The 12,431-nt window shown below is 38.3% G+C and overlaps 1 protein-coding gene across 1 annotated transcript in view; it reads left to right on the top strand.

Moving 5' to 3' along the window:
• SELENOT (selenoprotein T) overlaps positions 1-10,210 on the top strand; it is a 32,438-nt gene extending 22,228 nt beyond the window's left edge. The window contains exon 6 of the mRNA XM_045514454.2: positions 9,056-10,210. The gene's annotated coding sequence lies outside the window, so the exon portion shown is untranslated. The remainder of the gene's footprint in view (positions 1-9,055) is intronic.
• The last annotated feature ends 2,221 nt before the right edge of the window (positions 10,211-12,431 follow it).

Here is a 12,431-nt window from a genome sequence, read left to right as displayed (position 1 = left end):
GCAGTTTACTCTGTTATCTATCTTTATTCCCACCCTCCAGAATCCCTGAAAAAATCATACTAACATCCCCAAATCTGGAGAGAAATAAAGTGAGAGCTTCTCTCTTGACTGATATAGACAGTTTAACAATCTCAGAAGAGAAAGCAAAGTTCAAATATTTTTAGAAAATTGAGCTGAGCCTTTTCCTTCACAGTCATTGGCTCTTTTTCCGTAGGCTTTAGAAAAGCAAGTAGCAGCAGACCCAGATCTGAACTGTACCTTGAAGAGGAATAGGAACTGGTCTCAGGTACAGTGCGAAGAGTGTTAAGTCACCCATTCTCTTTCAAGTCTTGTAGAGATGTCTTCTGTTGCCTATGTTAAGCATGAGCAAAATAACAAACAACATGATAACTGGGCAAACGTGTTACAGCAGTGGTTTTAGAACTGTAGTGTGCCTAAGAATCATTGCGACAAGTTCCTAGATCCCATCTGTAGGGGTTTTGATTCAGTTGGTCTGAGAGGGGCCCCAATAATTTACACTTCAGCCAGGCTTCCAGATAATGACAAGCTGATGCTGTCAGTTTGTGGTCCACAATGAGGACCACAGGCAGAATGCAGAAGACCATGACAATCTGAAACAGCTCAAGGAACAGAAGAAAATTTTTGCTCATTTGCTTCACATTTATGGAATGACTTAAGAATGGGAAGTTTAGCAAAATGAGAACCTAAAAGAAGAGAGAAACAGCATGAGAGGGAGATTATGTTTCTAAGAAAACAAATTGAGGACTTAATTGTCCCAATTAATCTATTCGATCAGTGCAATGTATTTGTTATCCTTTGTTGGGTTAGTATTTTAAAACTTTGGATAGATGTTTTAAAAGGAAATGTTTAATCTTTGAGTATAAAATAACTGATTTGATTTGCTAGATTTTCTTAGAGCAGAGCAGCCAAAATGCCTGCATTATGCTTATATTTTATAGTGACAACTGATCTTGATTTTCACATAAAACAGGTTATTTAAATCCTTATCGTTCTGAGTAGAGAAAATGCGTACTTGTAGTTTTATTGTAGTCACCATAATAGAACTCTTTAAATCACTTGGGAAACCCAATCTGAACTTCATTAAGCGCCCTAAAAGTAGAGGATTTTCTTTAACATAACTGAAAAATCAAAATGTAAAGTTGGCCTCATTTCATCACGAGCCTCCACCATAATTGGGAAGAAGATTGTGTGGGGCTGGGGAGGATGTGAGGGGAATGAATATTGACAAAGCCCCAGAAAGCACTTTGGTATAACTTGGGTTACATTCCTATCTTTGGATTCTATTTCTCACTTAGTATTCACTAATAATTTTATCATCTGTTAACCGTTCCTTTTCTCTAGTGATTGACTTTACTCCTTCCATCCAACTTCCTTCCTGTTAAAGATCATAACTGTTTAAGACAGGTTTATGATTTTGTGATTTTAAGCTGCTTAGACCAAGTGTTTAGCTATTTGGGAATTATCTAGAATGCATGGAACCAGCATTGGGTTGCTTGGCTTGGTTAGTAAAGAGAAATGTTAGAACCTGGTCGGTAGGTTGCTGCCAACACTCCCTGGAGTCACTGGCTCTGCTCATTTACTTTGTGTACTAGCAACTCTTACTAGAGAAAAAAGCAATTACCACTCTTTTGTTTGTTGCTTCTCTTGAGTTGCTAAGAGCAGGTCTGTTTGCAGGGAAGCAGCTGATGACATTTTCCTATAAACATTTTTATTAATGTATTAGAAGATGCTGTGTTTCTTCTTTTAATAGTCCATAGGACCTACAGATGAGACACTATTTTTAAGGTATTAAAATACATAATGTATTTTAAACAACAGGTTACTTATCAGTGTGATTCTGCCAGTAAAGTTCTGTGATACACAGTTGTATGGAAATTTGGTGTGAAAGAGTCTGAGATCTACTTCAGTGCTCTAAAGAAAAGACCAAAAGAGATTAAGTATCTTGCCCTGATTCTATAGCTTGTGGCAGTACAAAAACAATAAGAAAACCCTAAACCCTTCATGAGGCTTGGGGAAGGAGGAGCAAAAGCAAAGAGCTTTGTCAGAAATTATTCCACGTGGGAAAAGACGAGACAGTAACAAAGCAAACTTAAAAACGTAATCTCCATTTCACTTCACAACTGTTTTCCCACTTTAAGATGGACTGGAAATTTTCACATCAACTAAACCAAAAATAAAAGTTGAGGGAGTGCAGGAGACACCAGAAGAAGAGGAGGCAAGTTGACACAACAGATTCTTGTCCTAACATAACTTAACTTCAGGCTGCAGATTGACTCAGACCTGGAAAGACCCCTCCTCTAAAGTGGATTTAGGAAGTTCAGTTTTCCTGACCGATTGTGCTCCTTACTATTTCCATGATGAGAATTGCAAAACAGAGCGAGATGACCAGTTCTAGGCAAGGCAGTTTCCCCATATGTAAGATGGGTTTAAAAACACCATACCTGCTTTCAAGCTGGTGTTTGGATCTTATGTCGTCTCAAAGTTCTGGCAATTTTAGTTCAGTGAAGATGCTCTGTACTGCTAAACTCGGGCTTCTCGTTTCTGCCGAAGCACAGGTCTGCCTGGGGCTATGGCCTGAGGAGACCCCTTGCAAAGCACAATTTTGCCAAAGGCTTATTTTATAATTCATTCAGAAAAACTACTCCATATTGTTCATGTTGCTTTTAACATAAAAAATGTTTTTTTGTTCTTAGTAACTCCTTAAATCTTCAAGCAAAATTCCCATTCCAGGAAACTCTCCAGAGGCTGTGTGTAACCCCTGCTCCACTGCATCTTATTTTCCTGGGGGGTAGGGGTGTGTGTGTGTGTACATGCTTGTACAGACCATCCTAGGAAGCAAAGTGATCTACATTATAGTCAATTCCTTTAAATGTACATGAGCTTCCTATATAATCTGCAGTAAAGCACTAAATTTAAGAATTATTACAGTAACTGAAGAGGATGTGTTCCAGGAAATTTGTATCCAGAAGACGCATTTGGAAAGATAATATGATAAGTATAACTGAGTTCTAAAGTGTCACATAAAGAGAGTTACAACTCAAAAAACTAATTAAATACTGTCCAGAGTAAAGTAATGACAAACATGCTGAAAACATAAGCCTCTGGGAAGCTGTGATCAGAAGCAGCTTTGAAATAACTTTTTAAAAAACCTAGCGTTGGTGTAGGAGTGAGTATGTTTTTCCTCTTGAGACATTTGTATTAATGGGTTGGATGGTAAAAGGTGATTAACATTCCAGACTAGTAGAGTCCAGAGATGTCTTCCCACAATTAACATAACCTGTGTTTAAATCCGCCAGGCTTCTACCTTTCCTTAGGCTGACTGAGGGGAAAGGGAGGGGACAGAAATAGCTTTGGAGTCTTCACTGAGGGACAAGCAAATCCACAACTTGAAAGTCAATCCTATTCTTGGGATATTACAACTTCAGAATAGTGTTTGCACTTAGTTTCTTAAAACAAGGGGTTTCTATGTGCTACATAACGTTGTGGATAACAGTTGTGAAGACGTATGATACAGTTCTGCATTCAGGGAGTTTAAACATTAAACAGCAAAACATGAGAAGTCCTGATAAAAAAAAAAAAGCCTAATCAGAGGGGCTACAGGCATGGAGGGATGGGGCATTGGATCAAAACCCTTAAAGACAAAGTTTTTGATGATGAGGGAGAGGAATTGGGGAGGCACAGAGGAACAGCATTTTAGAGATGGGAAAGCACAGAGGCACAGGGTCTTTGTGATAATTCCTGCAGGAGAGGTATCTGGGAGGGGGCAGAGGAAGAGGTGATCTGGTGGGAAATAGGCTGGAAAGGTAGGTTGGGGAAAGATGGTGGAGAGCACTGGGAGCTGAGGAGCTGGGCTTGTTCTGTGGTTGGATAGCCAAGGAAGGTTATGTACAGATGAGCAGTAGGATTAGATCTGGGTTTTGAGGTGATTTGGCTGTAGCGACGATATGGGAGTGTGGAGTGGAGGGGAGGCAGAGAGGGAGAAGGGATGGCAAGGCTCTAGCAATATTATTCTGGCATTCTCATAGCACCTCTTGGGTATTGGACCTTGGGTATATATAAATAAATTAGTTTTATTCAATTTTAAAAAGTCAATGTCAGCTTTTGTGGTCAGAGTCCCTTTATATTCTGGAGTTTTCCTTTACTTTAGAGTTCAGTTTATGCTAAAATTTATACTCCTTTAAAATTACCTTCCTTAAATCTAATGTCTCATCTTTACAATCCTTGGGTATCATTCAAACTGCTCTTTGTATCTATTTTTGCTCATTGGCTAAAGAACCTCCCTTCTTGCCCCGAGAGCATGAAATCCACTGTAATTAAAGTGTCTGGTGGTTTAGTATGGTTATTCTTTCTTGGTTTTTTGAGAATCCATCCTTGCCCTTTGTGACCCAGTCCAGAACATAATCTTGGCTTTAATCCCCAGAGACAACAATACTCTGTATGTCCTGTAAGTATTGATTTCATGAAGGACACAGCTAGATACTCATGCAGAGAGTGAATTTTTCTTACTCTGAAGGAAATTGTATGATGGAGATTAAACTGACTACTTTCTTGGACTGAATGAGAACTCCATGTCAATACAAGTATGAGTAGGACCTAAAAGTCTTGTCTTGCTGAAATCTGAAATCTTACCAGGCCTGTGCTGGGCTGCCAGGTGCATAGAGGATCCTCACTCCGACAGCAGTCAAGATGGCATAATGCACTTGCTTGTCTCTGGGGAGTAATGAGCAGTGACTGAAGACTTCTCAGGGGTTCCTCATGGCGTTGTAACTCTCCATCTTTCACCTGTCTCAGAAATTCCTGAAAATCATTTAGTTGAAAGATAAAAAACATTCTGCGAGGGGAACTCATGCTTCTGGCCATGATGGAGTAACTGGAACCCACATAAACTTCCTGGATAGAAAACTAGAAGTAGACAAAATATATGAAACAACTACTTTCAGAAACTGGACAACAGGCAGTGCAGGACCCTAATCCCCAAGAGAAAGAAAAATGACAAGGAACCACATACAGTGAGTGGTTCAGGCTTTCTGCTGAGAGGCTATTTTAGCCTGGGCCGCCGTAACAAAATCCCACAGACTGGGTGGTTTGAACAACAGAAATTCATGTTCTCACAGTTCTAGAGACTAGGAGGCCACAATCAAGGTGCTGTCAATGTTGGTTTCTGGTGAGGCCTCTTCCTGGCTTGTGGATGGCTGTTTCCTCACTATATCCTTGTGTGACCTATCTTCTGTGCCTATATGGAGAGAGAGATCTCTGGTGTCTCTTTGTAAAAGACACCAATCCTATGGGATTAGAGCTCTCCCTGTATGACCTCATTTAACTTTAATTACCTCCCTTAAAGTCCCTGTCTCCAAATACAGTCACACTGAGCATTCAGCCTTCAGAATATGAATTTCAGGGGAACACAATTCAATCCATAACAGAGGTACTTTGCAGGCTAAGGTGCACAGAAGGGGGATCCCATTAAGCGCACCGTCATGTTACCAAGTTGAGAAGGCAGGTTGGAGTTCAAGGAGGCGGCTAGAATTTGTAGGGCAGACAACCGTAGAGGAGGGAGCTCCGCAAGAAAACAGCCACCGAAGTTTCCATAGTACGGAGTTTCCTTGAGTGTATTGCTGAGACCTCATAAAACTGCGCAAAGAATGAGGAATTGCAAGCTGAACAATTACCAGAGCTCAAAAGGAGTGGGAAACATTCATGTTCTGAGCTGCCAGAATGGGGAGTTATACATTTAGGGCATTCAGTAGAGACCCCAGAAGGGTCTTGGCAGTAGGGCTAATCTAGCCCAGAGTAAAGTTTACCCAAAAGCTTAATAACAAGCCTTGCAAGGCTCGACATAACCCCAAAGTCACCTAACTGCCTCACTGAACAGTCTTATATCCTTAGAAGGAAATAACAAAATTTGACACTCCCCCAATGTAGGGCTTGCTATGTCAATCCATTAAAAAAAGTTGATATACATAGAGGCAGGAAAATGTGAACCACAGTCAGGAGAAAAACCAATAAATAGGAAGCACCCAGAAATGACTAATGATGGGATTAGCAGGCAAAGATTTTTAAACAGTTTTTATACATATGCTCAAATATTTAAAGAAAAACATGAATACAACAATGAGAGAAACTGGAGGTATAAAAAGAGAACCAAATGGAACTTCTAGCAATGAAACAATACAATGTCTTATATGAAGATGGGCTTAAAAGATTAGGCACTCAGGAAGAGATCGGTAAACCTAAAGACATAAGCAAAAGAAACCAAACTGAAGAAAGAAAAATCCAGAGTAGCTGCACCATTTTACATTCTCACCAGCAGAGTATGTAGTGGTCCAATTTGTCTACATCTTCACTAGCACTTGTTATTTTATCTGACTTTGATTATAGTCAATCTAGTTGTTGTGGAGCAGTATTTCATTGTGGCTTTTAATCTGAATTTTTCTTGATAGCTAGTGATGGTGAGCATATTTTCATGTACTTATGGGCCATTTATATATCCTTCTTGGACAAACGCCTATTCTTTTGCCCATTTTTAACTGAGTTATTTGTCTTGTTACTTACTAAGTTATGAGTTCTTTATATATTCTGCATGCTAGACTTTTATCAGATGTATAATTTGCAAATATTTACTTTTTACGTTTGTCTTTTTACTTTCTTACTGGTGTCCTTCGATACACAAAAATTTTTATTGGTGAAATCTGATTTATCTTTGTTGTTGTTACTTTTGGTTTTGGTATCATTTCTGAAAAACCATTGCCTAATTCAAAGTCATTAAGATTTATCCTTATGTTTTCTTGTAAGAGTTTTAGAGTTTCAGTTCTTACAGTTGGGTTTTTTGATCCACTTTGCATTAATTTTTGTATATAGTTTAAAGAGGACTCCAACTTTGTTTTTTGCGGAGTCCAGTTATCCCAGCACCATTTGTTGAAGACTTATTTCCTCATTAAACTGTGTTGTCACTTTGGGAAAAATCAATTGACCATAAGTGTAAGGGTTTATGTCTGGATTCTCAATTCTAATCCTTTGTCTAGCCTGTGCCAGGAGGACACTATCTTGATTACTGTGGCTTTATAGTAAGTTTTGAAATAGGGATATATTGGTCCTCCTTTGTTCTTCTTTTTCAAGTCTGGGCTTTTCTGGGTCCCTTGCATTTCCTATGAGCTTTAGGATCAGCTTGTCAATTTCTGCAAAAAATCTAGGCAAGATTTTAATAGAGATTATGTTAAATCTGTAGATCAGTGTGGATAGTATTGCCATCTAAACAATATTAAGTCCTCTGATCCAAGAACATGGGTCTAATTCCATTTATTTACATCTTTATTTTCTTTCAACAATGTTTTGTAGTTTTCCGTGTATAAGTCTTGACTTCTTTTGTTAATGATGCTATCATAAATAGAATTGTTTTCTTGATTTCATTCTTAGAATGGTCATTGCTAGTGTGTAGAAATACAATTTTTTATTGAAATATAGTCAACTTACAATATTGTGTTAATTTTTCTAGTGTACAGATAGTGATTCATTTATAAATATGAATATATTCCTTTTCATATTCTTTTTCATTATAAGCCATTATAAGGTATTTAATGTAGTTCCCTGTGCTATACAGTAGGACCTTGTTGTTTATTTTATATATAGTGATTAGTATCTGCAAATCTCAAACTCCCAACTTATCCCTCTCCACTCCCTTTCCCCGACTGGTAACCATAAGTTTGTTTTCTATATCTGTGAGTCTGTCTCTGTTTTGTAAGTTTATTTGTGTGTGTGTGTGTGTGTGTGTGTGTGTGTGTGTGTTTTAAGATTCCACATATATGTGATATGGTATTTTTCTTTCTCTTTCTGGCTTACATCACTTAGTATGATGATCTCCAGGTCCATCCAAGTTGCTGCAAATGGCATTATTTTATTCTTTTTTAGGCTGAGTAGTATTCCTTAGAAATACACTTTATTTTTGTATATTAATCTTGTATTCTATAATACAAGAACTGAACTCGTTTGCCGGTTCTAATATTTGTGTGTATGTGTGGATTACTTAGGGTTCTCTATGGTCATTCCATCTGCAAATAGAGATGGCTTTACTTCTTTTCCTTCCTGTCTAGATGCCCTTTATTTCTTCTTTTTTTTTTTTTTTTGTCCTGACCAGAACCTCCAGTACAATGCTAAGTGGGAGTGGCTTTCATGTTTCTAATCTTGGTGGAAAGCATCCAGTCTTTCACCATTAAGTATGATATTACTTATAACTGTGAAGTTTTTGTAGATGTCCTTCATCAGGATGAGGAAGTTCCCTGCTTTTTCTGCATATATTTAAATCCTCATATTCCCTCCTCTTTTTATTCTGGAATATTGTCTATTACATTAATTAATTTCCAGATGTTAAACCAACCTCATGTTCCTGGGATAAATTTCATTTGGTCATGGTATATAATCTTTTTTATAGGTTGCTGGATTTGGTTTGCTAGTATTTGTTGAGAATTTTTACATCTACATTCATAAGCAATATAGATGTTTAGTTTCTTTCCTAGTGCTATCTTTGATTTGGTGTCAGGGTAATACTGGCCTCATAGGATGGGTTGGGAAGTGTCCACTCCTCTTCTATTTTTTGGAACAATTTGTGAAAATTTTCTATTAATTATTTTCTGAGTGTTTGGTAAAATTCACTAATGAAGCCATCTGGGCCTGGGCTTTTTTTTGTGGAAATCTTTAAATTACTAATTTGATCTCTTTATATATAGGTCGAGTCAAAATTTCCATTTCTTCTTATATCAGTTTCAATATTTTATGTATTCTTGGCAGTTTGTACATTTCATTTAAGTCCGTAATTTGTTAGCATACAGTTGTTCATAGTATTCCCTAATAATCCTTTTCATTTCTGTAAGTTATATAAATGTCCCCTCTTTTTTCCTATTTTAAGATAGTTGAGGTTTTTTCTTTTTTCCCTTGGCCAGTCTAGCTAAAGTCTTGTCAATTTTGTTGATCTTTTCAAAGAAACAACTTTTGGTTTCATTGATTTTTTTTTTCTATTGTTTTCCTGTCTGCTGAAAACCAGTCATAAAGAGAAAAATCTTACAAAGCAGTCAGAGGAAAACAAGACACATTGCTTACTGAGGAAGAGGATGCCCTGCAGTGCAGAAGATAATGACACTACACAAAAATGGATGCATTGAACTGCTTTTAAAACTTGGGTTAAAAAAAAAAAGCATGTTTCCTGTAAGTCTGAAGACTGTCCGTTTGATCTCTGCATGAGCACTATGCTTTACCAGGAAGAACCCTTTCCCTGTGCCCAAATTCCCAGACAGTAACATGTCCTAGAGTTCTTCATGGTGGAGGTGATGGTTTCCCCTTCCAGCACAAAAGGAAAAAACAAAAAACAACAGGCCCCGCTGACAGTGCCCACAATGCACTGTGGTCTCACTGTAGGTGGGAGTCTGTGCTGATTATGATGCTTTTAGGGGATTTTTTTCCTCTTTTCTTTTTAGCCCTCATCCAGCCATTATCAGTCTCAACTGCACTTTAGAATCAGCTGGGGAACTCTGAAAAACTACTGAAGCTATCTCCATCCCAGCCCAGTGTAAATTTAGAATCAGAGGGTGGAACCAGGCCATCTGAGTGTGTGTGTGTGTATGTGTGTATAAATATAAAATAAATGTATGTGTATGTAAATATAAAATATATTTGTATTTTATATGCACATTGTGGGTTTTTCACTTATTACGTGAACACTTTAATATATATACCAAAGTGGAGAGCATAGTGATCTTTAAACTGGAGGTATAAGGACACCCAGAGGTGAAGGGTTCTCCAGGGGATCAGCTTTAGCTGAATATCCAGGATAGAGTTGATGCCTGAAATATACTTTGTCCAACTTCCCCACCATATGAGGTGCAAAATGGAGGTGGTTTTTGATCATGAAACAAATACCATTATGCACATACGCAGACACTTGGGAGGAAAATTTTTCCTCTTTCACCTTAAGTCCTAGTGGTTGGGGCCTGGGCAGTAATTGACAACCACCAATTTGAAGATCACTGTCAAGGGGTTTTCCACTAAAATTTTACTTTCCGTTTATCAAAATTTGTCCTGTTGTTTTGATCAATTATGTGCTACTAGTGATTGTAATGTTAACTCAATCAAAATGACTTTTTTGAACACTTGAAACCTTAAGGCCACAGGAAATAAAATTTAAAAATTTTAAAGATAAATATATACTGTCGTGGTCAAGAAGTATGAGCAGATGATCAGTTACAGATCTTCAAGCATAAAAATGTATCACAGTCCAATAAACTTCTTTGAAGGAAGTAGGGTAAAAGTGTAACTTCAAGAAGAAGAAGAGGAACATTAAAAAGAGTTCAGATTTTTTTTTAAGAGATAATTGCAGGTATCGTATTGCCATGGTATTTAGATTCCATTGGATTCATTTAAGAAAGTAGTGTGTTATTTCAAAATGTCAAGATTTACAATACATTGGAAACTAGATTCTTTGCAACTGCTTAAACTTTGGATGAGTCATGGATGTCAACAGAAAAATGTGCAAGGGAGAACATGCATTAACATTTTTTTGAGGGCTGGAGAAAGGAAAAGTGACGATCGCTGGTCTAGATGGATTGCTTTGTTTCCTTCTGGAGGGCCAAGGTCCATTCAATAGAATGTAGTCTATTTTAAACCTTGTCTTTGTAGTTTCATAAAGCAGAAATTTATGTATACTTTACAAATTCATCTGTTTTAGGACTGATAAATAGTAAACACTGCAAAAAAATGTGTGCTTATGGAAATTGTGTGAATGTATTTTGTGTAAGCACTTTCTATCCATTCTCTGTCCAGGAAGAAGAAACAAATATGTTTGTGTAGTACAGAGTTACTTCTGCTATTGTTGATCCTTATCAGTATAGCTTATTTCATAGCAATAATTAAGTCATTCTATTCTGGCATCAGTTTCCAGTTCCTGTTAATTTTTAACCTAATTAGCTAACCTTACTCTAGAATCTATTTCTAATTCTATTAATCCACAGAAGGAAGGTGAATTTGTTCCCTGGTTTGGTCAGAAGGACTGGGAGGTTCCTATAATAGTCCCAGTGGTTCCCACCAGCGAGCACAGCTTTCTGCAGGCGGTGGGCTGAATATACATTCTCTGTAGTGGCCACTACAACCGTGGGAAGTTGATATTCTTTTTTAGTTTCAAGCTGAGAGAACTGAGGCTCCTGGAGGTAAGTAGCCCAAAGGCACACAGCTGGCTGGTGGAGCGCTAGGCCATGGTCCTGGATTGTCTAACTGATGGCTTCTCCTTCAACACGCTACCCTCCAGGCTCTGGCCCTGGGCAGAGAGCACACAGGGGAGGAACAGAGAGGAGGACACTGGAGGGGGTCTGAAGACCTGGGCTCACTTTCTAACTCCCTGGTTAGCTGTGAGACCTGAGAAGTCACTTAACCATCTTTCAGTCTTAGTGTCATTGGAAATTTGCTGGTGATGTGAGATTTAAACTGCAAGCAATATATGCATCTGTAGGAGGATTATTTTCTCCTGTCTCCTGGCTCTTATTTTGCTATAGAATTAATGGAAAAGCATCATATCACCTTTTGGTCGCACAAGCATTCATAAAACATCATTTAATTTTGTGGAATTGGGGATTGGGTTAGGTTTTTCCATCTTTGTGGAATGCTACAGTGAATGAATTGTCAAAGCTTGGAAGTATATAGTATTACTGCCTGATTTGGGCATTTAGAAAAGAAGCCAGGTAATATGAACACAGGAAAATATAGTGCATATTTTTAGATAAATAAATATTACCTGTGTGCATTACAGATGTTGACCTGAAATAAATAGACTGCCAGATATTTCTCCAGGAAAGATTGGTTTATTTGGGATCAGTGAATAATTGCAGTTCAGGGTCTGCAAATGTAGTGAGCCATGTGCAAGCACCCCCCCCCCCCCAGCCCACCTCATACATGCAAGGGAAGGAGAACTTTTTTATAGAGAGGGAAAGGTTGGGAGGGTATAATAAATAAAGAGTCCATGGCTTTTCAGTGGCTGAGTCCTTGCCAGGAAAGAAGTCTCCTTGTTGGGCTCTGCTATGTTGCAGGGTGTGAGAACTCTCCCTTCTGGTCTCCCAACGCTATTGAGGTTTTTCTCACTGGGATATAAACCCCACGGGGCTATCCCCATGTATAATGGCTGCCATGTGCCAAATTTTTATTGAATGAATGAATGTACACCTGGATGCTTTCTCTACTCGGCAAACTTGTTACCCTTTCCTGTCACTTCTCTGATGTTCACCGTCCCACTGATGCGCTATAGAAGCAGGTGAACGTTGAGGACCTGGAGAGTATTCTGAATAGGTGCTCTGTGCAATGCTGTCTGTTCCCTTCTGAGATGTCCCAAGATCTCATGTACTAATTCCATCCACACTGAATCTTTCTCTTTGGATAGG

This window comes from Camelus bactrianus, chromosome 1 (assembly GCF_048773025.1).
Source record: "Camelus bactrianus isolate YW-2024 breed Bactrian camel chromosome 1, ASM4877302v1, whole genome shotgun sequence".
Taxonomy (NCBI): Eukaryota; Metazoa; Chordata; class Mammalia; order Artiodactyla; family Camelidae; genus Camelus; species Camelus bactrianus.
Note: the sequence above shows the minus strand (reverse complement) of the source record. Positions and strands in the feature narration are given on the sequence as shown.